Source organism: Giraffa tippelskirchi, chromosome 10, assembly GCF_054371585.1.
Source record: "Giraffa tippelskirchi isolate mGirTip1 chromosome 10, T2T-mGirTip1v1.2.pri, whole genome shotgun sequence".
In the NCBI taxonomy this organism is placed as follows: Eukaryota; Metazoa; Chordata; class Mammalia; order Artiodactyla; family Giraffidae; genus Giraffa; species Giraffa tippelskirchi.
This window is the reverse complement of record NC_137284.1, coordinates 44,872,653-44,884,844: the sequence shown is the minus strand read 5'-3', so window position 1 is coordinate 44,884,844 and position 12,192 is coordinate 44,872,653. Positions and strand designations below refer to the sequence as shown.

The 12,192-nt window shown below is 42.2% G+C and overlaps 1 protein-coding gene and 1 long non-coding RNA gene across 3 annotated transcripts in view; one reads left to right on the top strand and one right to left on the bottom strand.

Moving 5' to 3' along the window:
• LOC145522338 (uncharacterized) overlaps positions 1–5,816 on the top strand; it is a 38,170-nt gene extending 32,354 nt beyond the window's left edge. For both annotated transcript variants that reach the window (XR_014065986.1, XR_014065987.1), the window contains exons 3-4: positions 1,844–1,905; positions 5,629–5,816. This is a non-coding gene — a long non-coding RNA (uncharacterized LOC145522338). The remainder of the gene's footprint in view (positions 1–1,843; positions 1,906–5,628) is intronic.
• FAT3 (FAT atypical cadherin 3) overlaps positions 1–12,192 on the bottom strand; it is a 787,529-nt gene that overhangs the window by 367,169 nt on the left and 408,168 nt on the right. The window lies entirely within an intron of this gene.

Genomic DNA, 12,192 nt, shown 5'->3' with positions numbered 1-12,192 from the left:
TTTAAGTGGATGGTTCTAGAAATTATTATACTAAGTGAAGTAATACAGACAGAGAAATGCAAATATCATATGATATAGCTTATGTGTAGAATCTAAGAAAATGAAACAAATAAACTTATTTACAAGCCAGGAATGAACTCACAGACATAGAAAACCAACTTATGGTTACCAAAGGGAAAAGCAAGGGGAGAGAAAACTTAGAAATTTGGAATAAATAGATATACACTACTAGATATAAAACAGATAAACAGCTAGGACCTACCATACAGCCCAGGGAACTATAATATACTGTAATAATCTATAATGGAAAAATATCTGAAAAATAATATGCATATATATTGTTATGAAGCCAGCATAATATTGTAAATCAGCTGTACTTCAATAAAAAAGATATTATTGGGATAAATAAAAAAGAAGTCCTTTGAGGTATAGGTTTCAGTTGTCAAGACTTCTCCCCTTTGGGTGGGACACCATTTTCCAATGAGGTCAAATAAATAAGGCCCCCTTGCTCTAAGCTTAGCACAGGGTTGTGCACATCACATAATTTTTACTGACAGAACCATTTCCTTGGGGAAGCAGCCTAGAATGTGAAATGTAATCTCTGTAATCACTAATTCTCTTTGCTAAGGGACAATTATTTGATCTGGTATTTGCTGGGAGAGTGATGGGGCTTGTTGATTGGCACTTCTGAACTTTCCACTAACGCTTCTTTCTGGCATGTTGAGACCATGTCCTTGGGCAAGCAATGAACTCCCTGGACAATTTACACCAAACAGAGAGGTGAGGAGACACAGAGGGCTGTCCTCCTCTCCAGATGGAAGGCACTCCGGATGGTGTCCTCTTCGCAGGAACTCCGTCTGCAGCCAGCGGGGGCAGGACGGCATGGAGGAAAGAGCATGGGGCTGGGAAGCAAAACCATTTCCAGAGGAACTGACATCTGTCATTTCTCTTGTGCTGGGAAACTGTGCTGAGAGCTTTTAGACCATTCAGTTCAGTTCAGGTCAGTTCAGTCGCTCAGTCGTGTCCGACTCTTTGCGACCCCATGAATTGCAGCACGCCAGGCCTCTCTGTCCATCACCAACTCCCGGAGTCTACCCAAACCCATGTCCATCGAGTCAGTGATGCCATCCAACCATCTCATCCTCTGTCGTCCCCTTCTCCTCCTGCCCCCAATCCTACCGAGCATTAGGGTCTTTTCCAATGAGTCAACTCTTCGCATGAGGTGGCCAAAGTATTGGAGTTTCAGCTTCAACATCAGCCCTTCCAATGAACACCCAGGATTCATCTCCTTTAGGATGGATTGATTGGATCTCCTTGCAGTCCAAGGGACTCTCAAGAGTCTTCTCCAACACCACAGTACCTCACTTCATATTGGGGCTTCCCTCATAGCTCAGTTGGTAAAGAATTCGCCTGCAATACGGGAGACCTGGGTTCGATCCCTGGGTTGGGAAGATCCCCTGGAAAAAGGAAAGGCTACCCACTCCAGTATTCTGGCCTGGAGAATTACATGGACTGTATATTCCATAGGGTTACAAAGAGTCGGACACAACTGAGTGACTTTCACTTTCACTTCATAATAAGAACAATTCTATCAGGCCTTTTCTGTCACTACCACCACCAACACAATAATCATCCCCATCAGATCCCCATCATCATCATGCAGAAGAATAACAGAGGAACAGAGAGTGAGGCCTGACTGAGATTAGCAATCAGAAGAAGCCAGGTTTCAAATAGACTTGGTCCCACCACTTTCTAGTTGGATGTCTTATACATCACATAAACTTTCTGGGCTTCAGTTTTCTCATCTATAAAATGGGAATAATCCACATTCTCTCCCTCACAGATCTGTGTGAAGTTCAAATGATGCCTGCAAACCCCTGTGAAAACTTTACATGACATACAAAAGTAAGTGCTATGTATAAGATTAAACAGATGATTTCTATGTAAACACCTATGTAGCACAAAAATGTGTTTTCCTCAAGCCTAAGAAGCCCATTTAAAAAAGGAAAGTGTACCTCAACTTTACACAAGTTGACATGTTCCCCCCCTCCCATCAGTCTTCAATATGGATTTCAAAATTGTTTTCCAACTATGACCTTCTAAGAAAGCTATTCTGTGGAGACTATCCTCTTAGGAAACTCCAAATAAAATACAAGTCTTTCAAATAAATGAGGCCATTTGCATTCCCATGAGTTACTTACGCATTTTTTATTTCCATATTTCAAGCATTTTCTCAAAGGCTTTTCTCCCTTTGATCCATATCAGTCTGACATGTTGAACTTAGTTTTAAAGTTGTTACTAGCCTGGGATCCCTGGGTCATTTAGTTTTGTACCCTGTTATCAATATTATATAACAAGACCTACTTCAGAATAAAAGCCTACATTTCTTAGAATTAATCCTATTGTCCAGGCAAATATGCAGCTAAGGAAGAATTGCTTGAGAAATGATCAGAGGGGCTTCCCTAACCAAGGACTTTCAATCCATGAAGGAGTCTCCATAATGCAAATAGTAGGGCTTGGCTAAAGCCACAGAGACCAGAGTTTAAATCATGGCTCCATCCTTTCATCAGCAATGTGAATGTTGGGAAAAGACTTAAACTCTGAGTCTCAATTTCTTTAACTATAAAATGAGAATAATTATATCCTATAAATCGTCTGTCACTTGTAGGTACTCAATAAAATGTTAGCCAGAAAAGAGGATGCATTCATTTACACTGAAAAGATTTGATGAATCACAGTCTAAAGCTACAGTTAAGCTATAGCTTAAAGAGATGGGAATATCAGACCACATGACCTGCCTCCAGAGAAATCTGTATGCAGGACAAGAAGTAAAGTTGGAACTGAACATGGAACAACAGACTGGTTCCAAATAGGAAAAGGAGTACGTCAAGGCTGTATATTGTCACCCTGCTTATTTAACTTATATGCGGAGTACATCATGAGAAACGCTAGGCTGGAAGAAACACAAGCTGGAATCAAGATTGCCGGGAGAAATATCAATAACCTCAGATATGCAGATGACATCACCCTTATGGCTGAAAGCTAAGAAGAACTAAAGAGCCTCTTGATGAAAGTGAAAGAGGAGAGTGAAAAAGTTGGCTTAAAACTCAACATTCAGAAAACTAAGATCGTGGCATCTGGTCCCATCACTTCATGGCAAATAGATGGGGAAACAATGGAAGCAGTGACAGACTTTATTTTCTTGGGCTCCAAAATCACTGCAAATGGTGACTGCAGCCATGAAATTAAAAGACACTTGCTCCTTGGAAGAAAAGTTATGACCAACCTAGACAGCATATTAAAATGCTGAGACATTACTTTGCCAACAAAGGTCCAACTAGTCCCTGGGTTTTTCCAGTAGTCATGTATGGATGTGAGAGTTGGACTATAAAGAAAGCTGAGCACTGAAGAATTGATGCTTTTGAACCGTGGTGTTGGAGAAGACTCTTGAGAATCCCTTGGACTGCAAGGAGATCCAACCAGTCCATCCTAAAGAAAATCAGTACTGAATATTCATTGGAAGGACTGATGCTGAAGCTGAAACTCCAATACTTTGGCCACCTGATGTGGAGAACTGACTCATTTGAAAAGACCCTGATGCTGGGAAAAATTGAAGGCGGGAGGAGAAGGGGGCGACAGAGGATGAGATGGTTGGATGGCATCACCGACTCAATGGACATGAGTTTGAGCAAAATCTGGGAGTTGGTGAAGTACAGGGAAGGCTGGTGTGCTGCAGTCCGAAGGGTTGCAAAGAGTCAGACATGAGCTGAACTGAAGGGAAGACCTCCAAAGAATCATTTCTAACCAGATCATCTGTCCATAAATGACACAGTTAAATGTGACATCAGACTAGTTCTTAGCAATCAGGCTAACTTATGAAAACACTCTGTAAAGCATTAGCACATCCCAGAGGCTGCGATGAGATAGGTGTAATGAGAAAGAATATTGAGGGAGACATGTTGGAGGTGATGAAAAGGACAGAGTGAAGTAAGGAACAGGGACAGGGAAAAGAAAAGAGTTAAACTAAAAAGGGAAGGGTACAAAATCCACACATATGTGAAGGTTGGTCTTCAAGTGATAAAGAGGAGGAATGTGGGGAAAGAAAATCACAAAATCTTAGTTCTACAGGGTGGGAACAGTGCGAGAGAACTACCCAGTGACTACAGTCAAGCTCATGAGAACTCCTGTGGCCTTATTGGGCTGACAGGGCCCCAGCAACTGATGGTACTAAGACAGGAGGGACGTCTGACAGCATTAAAGCCCAATGTAGGCTGTTTAGTCAAAACATTTTGACAATCAGGGTCACTAGGAAGTTGGGAGGAAAGCAAGTTTGTTGTTCTGGCAATTGGATATGAAGGAACAAGTATTTGACTCAAGAGAATAGAGGAGGAAGCCCAATCTCATTGTGCCCATGGCTCACTCCCCTGCATGGTGTGTATGAGGGTCAATAGCAAGATGGTTATGTCTGTCATCAGATGCCATCATACACTGGAACACGGGATCCGCAGGCCACTCAATTCAGAAGAGCATGTCACCAAAGCGTGGTGTCCGAAACCACCGTCAGTCTCAGGGATAGACTGGAATATACATGCAATCTGAACAAAAGATTGTGTTGATTCTGCAAATGTGGTCCAAGGCAAGTTCTTGAAGTCCCCATCATTCTGACTGACCCCCACCCTGTCCCATACGGAAATTCTAGAGCTGCCACTGCTAGTGTATCTTAGAAAGTAAGATTTGGAGGGTACAAGGGGTGGGTGGGTAGGGGGAGAAGGTGGTGGCGCTGGGTTCCACAGTGGGGAGGCCTCACCAGCTGTGTACTGGCCTGAGAAGGTGAGGCTTTCCCCAGGATTTTTTTTTTTTAAGAATATATGTTAAAATGTGGCTTCCAAGCTGGCTCAGTGGTAAAGAATCCACCTGCAATGCAAGAAATGCAGGTTCGATCCCTGCGTGGGGAAGATCCCCTGGAGAAGGGCATGCCACCCCACTCCAGTGTTCTTGCCTGGGAAAGCCCATGGACAGAGGAGTTTGGTGGGCTATATTCCATGAGATTGCAGAGTCAGACACGACCTAAACAACTAAATGACAGCAAATGTTAAAATGTAGTATGTTTCTTACTAAAAGAATGGTTACCCTGTGGGGCTTGTGTATTGACAAGGGTGACCTCGGAAACCTCACTCTCATGGGGCTTCACACACCGCCGAGCTCTCTCTCCAGCATCCAATGTCCCCCGCCCCCAGTCTTTTCTGGACCACACAGACAAACAGTCAGTTACCCCTGCAGATCCCAAGAACCTGGAGGTCAAGCATGAAAACATGCCAGTTGCGGGATGGGAAGCTGGTCTCGGAGTCTGCCCAGCATCGTTACTGTACAACACTTAACGGCATTCAAGATAGTGCCTGTGAGCACACGAGGTGTCAGTCTCAGGGGTGAAGCTCCACATGAATGAGGTCATATTTATTTATGCCATCTAACGCCCGATACACTACCATTGAGTACTTACAATGCTTCCTAATGAGAAAGTATGTCTTGTACCTTGGAATAAGATGTGGGAATAAGCTTGCCTTTATAAAGGACTTAATTATTACTTCGTTATTAGGGTTACAAAGCTCTTGTTCTTTTCTTTCTTAGCTCACAAACCAACAAAAGACAGACCAAATTCAACAACCATGGAACTCCTGCGCCAGGAAGTACCACCATAATGTTCGCGGAGAAAAGCAATTTGTGTTGTGAACAGAATGCATTTCTCTTCCATTATAACCACAGCCTGTTAAAAGCCTGTCAGGAAATAAATAAAACACTTTTTGTTCTGCTGCCCACATCCTTGTACTCAATTCAACAGATTCGAGCTTCTCAGAAATGCAATCGAAGGTGAAGCCAAAGAGGACACACAGGCTGGGGAAGGGAAGTGCCCAGAGGAGCCTGTGGGGATGTGGGCCCCTCAATACTTGCTTCCCCAGTCACTCTGCACCCACGACCCTCACCTGAACTCACATGCTGTTGAAACAGATTCAACCACGAGGTTCACATCCCTGACAAGTCCCATCCTTCCTGCCAAAAAGCAGCATTCATCTTACCAAGGAAAAGAGGGGGGTGAAATTAAAGAGCTCACATGGTTTATGTAGAGTACACATGGGCATCGAGATGATTCTTATTTCTAGCTCCAAAAAAATACTATATATCTGAATGAGTGCTTTAAGATGTATGCTTTTTCTAACACTATATCTTAAGTGAAGCTGACTATATATAATATATTTTTCCCCTGCAAGCAATCCACCTCACACATTTTCAGAAGCATTACCAAAATAGAAAGTGTTCTTAAGCATGCTGTGGATTCTGGCAGCAAACATCAAGGGTGGGGAAAGGGGGCTGGGTTTTATGGTAAAGCAATCTGGGGTATCATTGCAAAATGTATAGGCAATCTTTCAACTAAGAGCCCCTGCCTTATGAATAATCCATAAATACCAACTGACCCTAAGTGTCCACCATAAGCTCAGTTACCTTTTTCACCACACTATATTCCCATGCCCAGCAGAGGGCCTGACCCACTAGGCATTTAAAGGATGAGTTCCATACAAGCGTGGCCTACTGACTTAGTGAAGGCTGATGAAGGTTCGAGGGCAACTGGTACACAGAAGTGACAAATGGTCTTGTTTTCATGGTTCTAAACACCTAAGGACTGAGCAAGATTATTCAGTCATTCTCATATTCCCTTACACAGATGTGCAAGCTAAATAACTGGGATCCAAAGTCCTTGCAGTGCCCACCATCCCCAGCTCCCTGAATCCTGCCTCTTATTCTTTCTGCTTCTAGTGCTGAGCCCTCACTGTGACACACACCACTGCTTATCAGTGGGTGAAAGGGACACAGGGTGAAGGGGTCCCTGTTCCTCCTAGTTTTGTTCAGGGTGTGTCTCTGAAGTCACAACCTGAGATAAAGCTTTATAATAAAAATTATCATACCAAGTTGCTACTTCTTGCACAATAGGCTTTCCTGACCTAGCTTGGGAATCAAATACTATATTATAATGGTATGTGTTCCAGTAAGACATTAGTAAATACATGTAATATACAATCTGCTCATAATCGTAAGGTTCCTTTCATATGAGGTCGTGAGACAAGGTGCTGCATCGTGCAACAGGGTATGGGTTGCAGACCCTTAACCTGGCATAGTCACCCTTCTAGAATGTGGAGGGAACAGAATGCACCTGATTGTAAGCTGAGGTCACCAGGCAACTTTGGATCAGCCAACTAACTACAAGAGAAATACTCGTACAGCTCAGTACAACCCAGCCCAGGGTCTTTAGCCAGCAAGTGCTCCATAAACATTTGATAAATGGCAAATTAAAACCAAAGTAGACCACTTCACACCCATGAGGATGGCTACTAGGAAAAAAAAAAATAGAAAAATAACAACTGTTGGTGAGGATGTGGAGAAACTGAAACTCTTATATACTGTTGTTGTTGTTCAGTCGCTCAGTCGTGTGCAGTTCTTTGCGACCCCATGGACTGCAGCATGCCTGGTTTCCTTGTCTTTCACCATCTCCCAGAGTTTGCTCAAACACATGTCCATTGAGTAGGTGATGCCATCCAACCATCTCATTCTCTGTCACCCCCTTCTCCTCACATCTTCAATGTTTCCCAGCATCAGGGTCTTTTCTAATGAGTTGGCTCTTTGCATCAGGTGGCCAAAGTATTGGAGTTTCAGCTTCAGCATCAGTCCTTCCAATGAATATTCAGGACTGATTTCCTTTGGGATGGACTGGTTAGATCTCCTTGCAGTACTATTAGTGGGAATGTAAGTGGTGAAACTGATATAAAAACAGGAAGGTGGTCCTCAAAAAATTGAAAATAAAATCACTATCTGCTCCAGAAGTCCCACTTCTGGATATATACCTAAAATAATTGAAAATAGTCCTTAAAGAGCTATTTGCACACCTGTGCTCATAGAAGTATCATTCACAACAGCCAAAAGATGAAAGCAGCCCAGGTGTCTATCCACAGACAAATGGATAAACAAAATGTGATGTATACATTTTCCTCTGTAGCCCAGCCAGGGATGCCTCTCACCCTTGGACTTCCCTGGTGGCTCAGATGGTGAAGAATCTGCCTGTAACTCAGGAGACCCAGGTTCAATTCCAGGGTTGGGAAGATCCACTGGAGAAGGGAATGACTACCCACTCCAGTATTCTTGCCTGCAGAATGCCTTGGATAGAGGTTACAGTCCATGGGGTCACAAAGAGCTGAACATGACTGAGCACCTACAAAGGAATATTATTGAGCCTTAAAAAGGAAGGGAATTCTGACACATGTTACAACATAGATAGATTCTGAGGACATTATGCTGTGCAAAATAAGCCAGTCACAGAGATAAACAGTACGGTAATTTCACTTCTATGAGGCACCTAGAGTAGTCAAATTCACAGAGACAGAAAGGGGAATAGTGGTTGCCAAGAGCCACTGGGGAGAGGAATGGAGAGTTGCTTAATGAGTGCTGTGTTTCAAATTTTCAAGATGAAAAGAGTTCTGGAGATTGATTGCCAAACAATAGGAATGTACTTAAGGCTGCTGAAACATACACTAAAAAATGTTAGGATGGTAACATTTATGTTTTGTGTTTTGTCACAGTTAAAAAATACGTCCACAGAAACAAAAAACATATCCACAACAACTGAAGAGAGATAATTCTTTAATATCATCAAATACCCATCAGCAGTCCAATTGTTCCATATATGTAATAAATCTTTTAAACATAGTTTGCCTTAATCAGTACCAAAAAACGGTTCATACTATTTTAAAAAAATAATTAGAAGATTTAGAAGATTCTTGATCTATTGTTGGGCAATATTATGGTCTATAAAAGAAGTAGTGTCTGCTGCTGCTGCTGCTGCTGCTAAGTCGCTTCAGTTGTGTCCGACTCTGTGCGACCCCATAGAGGACAGCCCACCAGGCTCCGCCGTCCCTAGGATTCTCCAGGCAAGAACACTGGAGTGGGTTGCCATTTCCTTCTCCAATGCATGAAAGTGAAAAGTGAAAGTGAAGTCGCTCAGTCGTGTCCGACTCTTCCTGACCCCATGGACTGCAGCCTATCAGGCTCCTCTGTCCATTGGATTTTCCAGGCAAGAGTACTGGAGTGTGGTGCCATTGACTTCTCCGGAAGTAGTGTCTAGATAAGTTTTAAAATGACACATATTTCTTGATCACAAGACTAAGAAGGATGTGAAGGCAGGGGCTGTGGTCTTATTTATTCTGCATCCCCAAAGCCTTAGAAGAAATACTGAATAAATGACCAAATAGTGCATTCTCTCAGTTTAACTACTGCGGAAACAAGATATAGGTCCAAAGAAACTGACAGAAAAGGCTTATTTTCCTTTGTAACAATTCATCTGTCAGAAGCTGGATGCTTGCTATTCTGCCTGCAGCTAAATTGATAAAATTCTATGCCTTTTTAGAAGCAAAAATATTTTAAGTTCCTGTCATGAGCTTGTAAAACAACTGATACGCTTATAGTTTAGCAAAAATTGACTTGGTATGCCTAGCAGTCTCTGCATTAGAGATACTGTGTTAGACATTAAAAAAACAAAACTCTTTAGAAGACAATAACGTTCTACATGAAATAAGATAATTAAGAGGGATGCAATTTTTCATATTAACCATTTTAAAAAAGTCTTTATTGAATTTACTACAATATTGCTTCTGTTTTTTAATGTTTTGGATTTTGGCTGCGATGCATGTGGGATCTTATCTCCCAGAGCAAGGATTGAACTAACAGCTTACCTGCCTTAGAAGGCAAAGTCTTAACAACTGGACTGCCAGGGAAGTCCGAGAGAAATATAATTAACACAGTAAAGTCCTAGCTGCTATGCTTCTGTTGTGGTGATGTGGTTGTTTACATTAAGTGAGTGCATTCTTGCAACTGACAGAAATAGATGAATACATTCCACAGTATTCCAGAATCCTTCCAAAATCCTCTCCCAGAATGTGGCTCTCTTATAGGGCTCCTTCCATATGAGGCCTACACTGTGGATACACCCAATGCAGAAACCAGCTGTGGGAGGCACAGGGTCCATTAAGAGCCATAGCTATTTTGGCATGTACTGCAGAGATGAGGGGTATTAAAACATTAAACTTCAGCCTTAGAGGATATGAGGTCACCAAAGCCATATTTCAAAGCCAGAAGGCCATCCTAAGTACTTTAAGTGGGTTTTTTTGTTTTGTTCCTAGGGCAGGTGAATTTACATTTGGCTTGGTAATAGAATTCTTTCAAAGGGGCTTGAATTTGAAAACATCCAGGCCCTTAGCTTTCCTTCTTTCGTATCTGATTTAAAGACACATAGAGGTGAGTCTCCTTGGGTTTATGGTTGAATGATAATTCCAGCAGTAGAAATGGGTTGTGCTGGACTGATTTAAGGAAAGAAATTGGGAAGGAGCCAGTCTTATAACCAAGACTGCTTACAAGTCTTGTAACCAAGTCAAGACTGGTTACCAGTCTTGTAACAAGACTGCTTTAGGCACAGTTTAGCCTCTGTGTCAAAATCCTAGCTCCTCTGACCATATTACATTATAGAGGGATTGTTAGTAAAACATGAAAGAAAAGAAGGGATGTAAGATAAAGACAATAAACATCTCCTTTGTTTTTTACCTGTACATCAGCATGCTAGCAGAGAAGGAAATGGCAATTTACTCCAGTGTTCTTGCCTGGAGAACCCCATGGACAGAGGAGACTGGTGGGCTGCCGTCTATGGGGTCGCACTGAGTTGGACACCACTGAAGCGACTTAGCAGCAGCAGCAGCACACTAGACCAGCACATACGGTGAATGCTGATAATCGATGACAGTGGTTGCTCAATAAGCAAGTGCTTCTGAAGCTTTTGTACCCGATCAAATGAGACAACTACTGTAAAACAGAGGACTGTTTTTATTTATAAATAAATGTTAGTTTTCGAGCACTCTTTCTTCAAACTTTTTGTATAGAGTCGGCTATTTTTAGGAGAGAACAGAAGTAGTGATAACTAGTTAAAATCTGAGTTTGGTTTCATGATAAGAAATTGTATCCTGTGAGCCTGGCCTCCTTCTGTCACACAGCTTCTCAGTTGCTTATCCATCTACAGTCTGATTTCTCTACCTATGCACGTGGTTTTTCCCCCTCACCACTCCGCCTTCCTTCCAAATACTCTAGTGCCCTCTGTGACTGAACTTTCCATCTCCTAGCTCAGCTCCTCCTCCGCCTGGAAAAGCCTTCCTACCACACGTCCCTATCTAAGGTTTAAAGGCCAAGTTTAAATCTTCCTTCTCCCAAGAAGCCTCTGCCACACCTCCTCATTTTGTATTAATCTGTCACTCCCTAACCTCCTACAGTATATTGTTGAAACTTTGATTATATCACCCATGAGTAAGTTCCCTGGACTAAAAAAATCTCTTATGTGTCAGCCTCTGTGTACGAAGCACTTGAATCATATACTTGAATCTGAATATCTTGAATCTGAGCATCTGCTTAAGAATATCACTGAAATCATACCAAAAGAACACAATGAAGGAAAAGGTGAGTTTCTAAATGGAGAGAAATTTGTTCCAATTTAGAATTCCACTGAAATTTAACGGGATAAACATGAACACTAGGCCCCTATTTGTATTGCTCTGAAGTAGCAGGCTGGTGCTCCACGGGCTTACTGACGGTACAAGATTGATTTCCTGTATTTAAGCATACTTTTATGACAAACGGGGCTTGACATGGAAGGAGACAGCAGCTTCACAGTATGAATAGCCTCAATTAGGGCTCAGTTAGATGTGTCACATCTTTGTTATTGAGATTGGAGGGGAAGAAATGTCGTCTACCTGGCCAGAGAGAGAGAGAGAGACCATCCAAAGTCATTCTAAAAGATAAGCTCACTCAAATAAAGCCAGCATGATATATCCACTTGGCTGAACACATGAGCAAGTTTCAGCTTAAGTAAGCAACACAACTTAATAAGGAGGAGAAAATTGTGCCAAGAGGGTGTGAGTAGAGAGTGTCAGAACTGGGATCTGTGGATTAGAACTTGCTATACTTCTTCATACCTGAATTCATACCTGAATCAACTCATTCAATGAAAATATATTGAGTACCCATAAGTGTAAGAATCTGCCTGCAATGCAGGAGACCCCAGTTCAATTCCTGGGTCAGGAAGATCCCCTAGAGAAGGGATAGGCTACCTAC